The sequence below is a fragment of the Danio aesculapii genome, chromosome 9, assembly GCF_903798145.1.
Source record: "Danio aesculapii chromosome 9, fDanAes4.1, whole genome shotgun sequence".
NCBI classification, from domain to species: Eukaryota; Metazoa; Chordata; class Actinopteri; order Cypriniformes; family Danionidae; genus Danio; species Danio aesculapii.
The window spans coordinates 20,904,734-20,911,186 of record NC_079443.1 but is presented as its reverse complement, the minus strand read 5'-3'; positions in this window follow the sequence as shown (position 1 = coordinate 20,911,186).

Below are 6,453 nucleotides of genomic sequence, written 5' to 3'. Positions count from 1 at the left end.
GATATACAGTAAAAACTGTAGCAACAATGTATAAAGCAAGATTTATCTTGGACAATAAATCAATGTATGTAATATAGAACATGCTTATGTTGCCATATATGAGTTATTGTGTTGAAATTTGGGGGAATACAAATAAATCTAACTTACGATCCTTTTGTACAATGCAGAAAAAGTAATTAGGCTGATAGAAAATGTGGGGTATTCTAATGCAAAGCTGATATGTCTCATGTAAAAAGAAGAGATAAGAAAAGAAGAAATAAGTTGAAGTAATAGACGAATGATGTGTGTGGTAATGGTGGTGGGAAAATAATAAGCTTGTTATTCATCCTGCTCAATTTCGACCATGTTGAAATGTATTTATTGTATAGAAAATGTGGGGTATTAGGAAAATCCAAATCCTTTATTTTTTAAATTGAAAATGCTTAAGTTCAATGATTTGGTTCCATTTAAAACAGCACAATTTATGTTTAAAGCTAGGAATAAGTTACTTCCGAAATGCAAACAAAAGTTTTTGAAGAAAGACAAGGGGGATATAATCTGAGAGAAGAGCAAAATCTTAGGAGGTTGAAAACAAGGACAACTTTAAAAGATTTGTGTATGTCTGGATGTGGTGTGAAATTATGGAATAGTCTGGAACAGATTCTTAAACAATGTCAGGATAGTAATCAATTTAAAATGTTGTATAATGATGAATAGAGGTGAGTGAAAAAGAATAAAATGAGAACGGTATGATGAAATTTCAATTAATGGCTGTTTGCAATGCTATGTAATTTTTGTATGTCTTTTGTCTATGTTTTAAAACGTAAATGTACAAATGGAATCAAACATATAATATGTCAAAGATGCCAAAAGGATCAAATCTGTCTCATGTAAAGCTCATATGTCTCATGTAAAAAGAAGAGAATTAAGAAGAAATAAGTTGAAGCAATAAATGAATGATGCGTGTGGTAATGGGGTGGGAAAATAATAAGATTGTGCTTCATCCTGCTCCATTCCGTTGAAATGTATTTTTTGTTAAAGATTTGTCATGTATGAAATTTCAGTTTGAAATCAATCAAATCAAAATTAAAATTACAGTTAAAAACCTCAACAATTATATTAATAACACAATGGAGTTCAATGCTGAATACATTAAACTGCAACCCCCATTTTCCTCTATCTGTCTATTAGATTCATTTACAAAACAAAAGAAATTGCAAAACAAGCAAAAGGTTACATTAAATTCGAAATGACAATCTCTGTCATATTCGCCCCATCATTCTCCCTCTTATCTCAGACTGGATGGTTAATTCAAACCAAAGGTTAGCATGGGGCAACGCTGGCCCGCAGGCCCTACTTTGGGCATCTCTGGTTTAAAAAAATAAACAGTGTCGACCATTTGAACTACCTTAAAAATGTTCTCTTTGACTAAATTGTTAATATGTGCTTAATTTTCTAAAGGTCTGAAACATTTCTTCCTAAATTTAAATAAAACTACACTCTTTTTTAATAGGAAAATGACCGCTGGTCAGAATAACAAATGTTTTCATGAACGATTGACAATGAGAGATGTTTTACCAAATGCTGATTTCTTAACTCTGAGTGTAAAACATTGTTATTGTGATGTCTAAAATAAATATAACATATGAAAACAGGCCACGTTTTTATTTTATGCAAAGCAAAAATGCTCTAAATTAGAAAAAAAAGATGTTCTTTTAAATTTAGAAGAAATGTCATCAGTTGTTTATGGAATAAAGAAATTATTTTTTTAGAAAAATTATTTGTTTATGTTAAACAATTTAAAATAATAATAATAATAATAATAATAATAATAATAATAATAATAATAACAATAATAATAATAATGATAATAATGATAATAATAACCATAATATTAATAATACATTTTATTTATGATGCACTTTTCTTAAACTCAAAGCACTACAAGATATACAATAACAAATAAAAATGCAGAGAATTACAAGCTTGCGTAAAATCCCAGTAACAAACCAGAAGTCACACCGCAATAATAAAACAATAAAAAACAATAAATAAGCAAAATGTTACAAACTGCAGTCCCACTTTATATTAAGTGGCCTTTACTTACGCTGAAATTAATAATTTGTTACAATATGCGTATTGTGTAAATACACGTTTTTACATTGTACTTATGCTTAATTAAATAGCTGCATGTAATTATATCTGTATACACAATTAATTATATTATAATAAATTTTGTAATTACATTTATAATTACACTGCTGACCATGCCTTACATTTTAACCCACCCTTAAACTTGCCCATACCACCAAACCCTGCACTTATCCCACCTCACCAAGCACCAGAAGTGTTCTGCCTAACCCTAACCCAACACTTTAAGTATATATTGTCTTTATATTTTGATGTAAGTACATATATGTACTACTATAGTAGTTCAGGTCACTTAATATAAAGTGGGACCCAAGTTGCATAAAAATGAAATTATATGCTTTGCTGAAGAGATGTGTCCTAAGAAGCTTCTTAAAACAGTCCATAGAAACGGAATTCCTAAAAATTGTGGGTAATGTATTCCATAATTTAGGCGCACAGTAAGACAAAGCCCTACCTCCCATGGTTTTCAATCTACAGTGCAGCTGATACAAAGTGAGTCCACATGCAGATCGAAGACAGCAAGTAGGAGTAGAAAAAGTCACTAGATCAAAAATGCAATCTGGAGATCCAAAAAAATTAAATTAAATTAAATTAAATTAAATTAAATTAAATTAAATTAAATTAAATTAAATTAAATTAAATTAAATTAAATTACATTACATTTTACATTGCATTTTATACATAATTATTTTACATTTACAAATAATTATAAATCAATAAATCCAAAGAAACTATTAAATGTCTCATATTTTCCCATGCCTGTGTAATAAAATTAAAAGTATAACTAAATAAAATAGTCAAAGAATTAAAGAGAGAAATAAGAATATTGATGAGGTATAATAATACCATTTTTAAAAAAGGAATATCATGTTTAATTATAATAATTTGTGGTGCTCATCTAAACCCTGTAATATCTTGATGATATTTAAAGGCAATTACCGGAGCCTTTCAAGCAATATGAAATATAATTGCTGAGCAACACGTTATAATGCTTATAATTTCCATAAATACAATGACATTTAAAGTTGTTAATAGGCACTTCATTACTTTCAAGAAAAGTTGTGCATTTTGACTAAGCAGGGCTTCAACTCTAGGCATCCCTGTAATAATTTAACCTCTGTAACATTTAATAAATAATCCAAGAATGAGCATACAGTATGTTTAATGGAGACATTAAAATGCTTCATAACATGAATGACCATATAGTCTTTGCTTATGCAGTTCCATTTTTTTTTCATATAAAAATCACTTTGGTTATTGTTTATGTCTGAACTATTTACATTTATATAAGGCTGGAAATGTTTACTCATTCATGACCAGTATTGTTCATTTTGTTTGTTTGTTTATCATCTTTGCAAATGCATCTCCATTTAGTTTCTATTTATTGTGAAGATCTTATTTATTGTCATCATATCATTGTACTTTATGCTGACGTTTTTAGATAGCCAAAATTAATTATTATAAAATGTATTTATTTAAATTCTATAATAATTTCTAGTATATATTGCAGGAAAAACTGATTTATTGGTTTATTGTCGTCACAACAATATTTTATATATTTTTAAAAATCCTTTTATGTACATTACGTTTGTTTGTTTGTTTGTTTGTTTCCTCCTACATAATCTTATGCATTTTCCAGGTTTTTTATTGTGAAGAGCTTACTTGATTATGTTGTATGTTATTTGTTTGCATTTTGCTAATGCCTTTACATTTTATTCTTTTTTATAAAAACAACTGTCAATATCTCATTCATGTATTTATTGTCTGCATATCACTGTCCTTTATGTTCACAGTTATAGAGAACACATTTCTTTATTAATGAACTCATATGATATTTATACTTATTTATTTTAAACACTAAAAACTGAACTACATTGTTCCAATTTACTATAACCTTTTATGTGAAGCTGCTTTGACACAATCTACATTGTATAAGCGCTATACAAATAAAGGTGAATTGAATTGTATATTTGGCATAGTTGCATCTTCATTTCCAAAATGTTTATAATAGTTAAATGATTTATAATATTTATTTGTTTATAATAATTTATAATATATATTTATAATAGGTTTATTTGCTTTATATATTTGTATGCATTTTCCCTTTTTATCTTATTGTGAAGCTCACTTGTTCATTTACTGTTTATTAGTTCATTTATTTCCTGTGAACTATATCTTAACGTTCATTTATAACTAGACTTCATTCATTCATTCATTCATTCTTTCTTTCTTTCTTTTTTTCTTTCTTTCTTTCTTTCTTTCTTTCTTTCTTTTATAGTATTTTGGGCACAAAAAATATTTATTTATTTATTTGCTTGTTTGTTTATTCAAAGCACTCATTTCTATCAATCATTCACCTTCACATGATTTCAGTTTTGATCCCCACAAGAACATAACACGAGTGAAAACATCCAACACCCACACAAATCACACAAACCAACCAACACAAAAACACACGCACACGCGCGCGCGCACACACACACACACACACACACACACACACACTGGAAACAATTCCTTTACAGGCCACAAAATACCGGGGGAGGGGGGGGGGGGCATTTCCCTCAGCGAGCCTTTGTTCTAACAGATTGAGTCTCCGTGTTAGATGTTATCAAGCTAATTTGCATGTTTACCTAAAAAGATGACACACAAGTGAAGCTGGAAATCACAGCCCTTCACCTCATCCTGCCGATCCCAGAGGGAAACATGATCATGCCCACAATCCCAGATTAAACCTATCAAGTCTCTGTCGGGACACGTTGGGGTTTATACTCTCGGGTTTTCTGTGGAACTTGGAAAGAGCTTGTTAAAGTGAATTTGCTTGATGTGCGTATTGTGTTGGAGAGATTTTTATCATTACAGAGACGGGAAGCCAATGATTTTTGTTGCAGAAGCCATGATCTGACAGTCACGATCTGTCATCAGGCATATTCTCGTCAAGCTTTCAGGATAAAGGCATGTGTGTGAGAGTTGACATTTTCTTTCAACAAGTGTTTCTTGGCTAAATTTGATTGTTAATGCTCCTGGAAGTGTTTAGCAGATGGCACACAATGGCTGTGTGATTAAAATAAATCCATTCATATTGATGGTGTCATGTCAGAATCATCTAGCTGAATTGAATTATAATAAAGTAACACAATTTGGTTTGTTGTTGTTTTGCTATACTTAGCTGTAGCCAGGTAAAATGTGCTACTAAAAAATAGGTACCAAAACACATAAGGTAAGAAGCTACAGGCAAAATGTTGACTGGCTTTTAGTGTAAAGGAAAGAAAACATCCAAAACAAACTTTTTACTGTTTCTTTACTTTATATTTAAACAATTTGTGTCTGTAGATTTGATACTTTTTTTGTACTGTGTGATTTATATGTTCATACAAGAATACAAGATTTATATATATATATATATATATATATATATATATATATATATATATATATATATATATATATATATATATATATATATATATATGGTCTGTCTGGTTCTTGAATCTGATTGGCTGATAGCTGTGCAATATTTTGCAAATAACAGCACTAGTACAGCCCTTTAACTCTTGTGTATTACTCCGCCCACATACAGCAACAAGCAGAGGACACTCTACAGTTTGACAAATATTGCTGCTGTTGGACAACATAATGTGCTTTTGAGGCTTTTTTAGACGAGAATGTAGTTTATTTATAAGGAAAGTGCCTATTTTAAAATATTTAGAATTTCGGAGCCTCGAATTCAGTGCATCGGCCGCCATCAGCCTGTCTGAGCAGACTGTTTCAGATTGTGTTGGAGCAGACCAAAGAAAGTGACGGTTAACGTTTTGTGAGCAAAATGTGAGCAAAAATGACCTGTTTTGTCACGTCACTTTAGACATTACGCTAGAAAATCAATCAAATACTACCTCTAAAAGCTGCATTTACACTGCAGATCTTGATGGTCAATTCCGATTTTGTGACTGTATCTGATTTGTTTGATGACCTGCTTACATCATCTTTTAAAACTGACTCGTGTTCGATCATCTGCATTTACACAGCATACGGCAAAGGCGCAATGACCAGGAAAAAAGTTTTTTTTTTGAAAAATATTTTTTTTTATTAAAAAATATGTGTAAAAGTATAAAGGTAAATATGCATAAAGTAGACACTTACCCCCCTCTGTAAAAAAAAAAAAAAAAAAAAAAAACTTTATCTGCAGTATATGTCAATAATAAAAATAGAAAATAAAATATGCCAAAAAAAAAACATTTTTATCATATTTAATCAAGTTGTCTCTGTAGATGATTTTTTCTCATACATGGTTTTATAATGCAAAATTATATATATATATATATA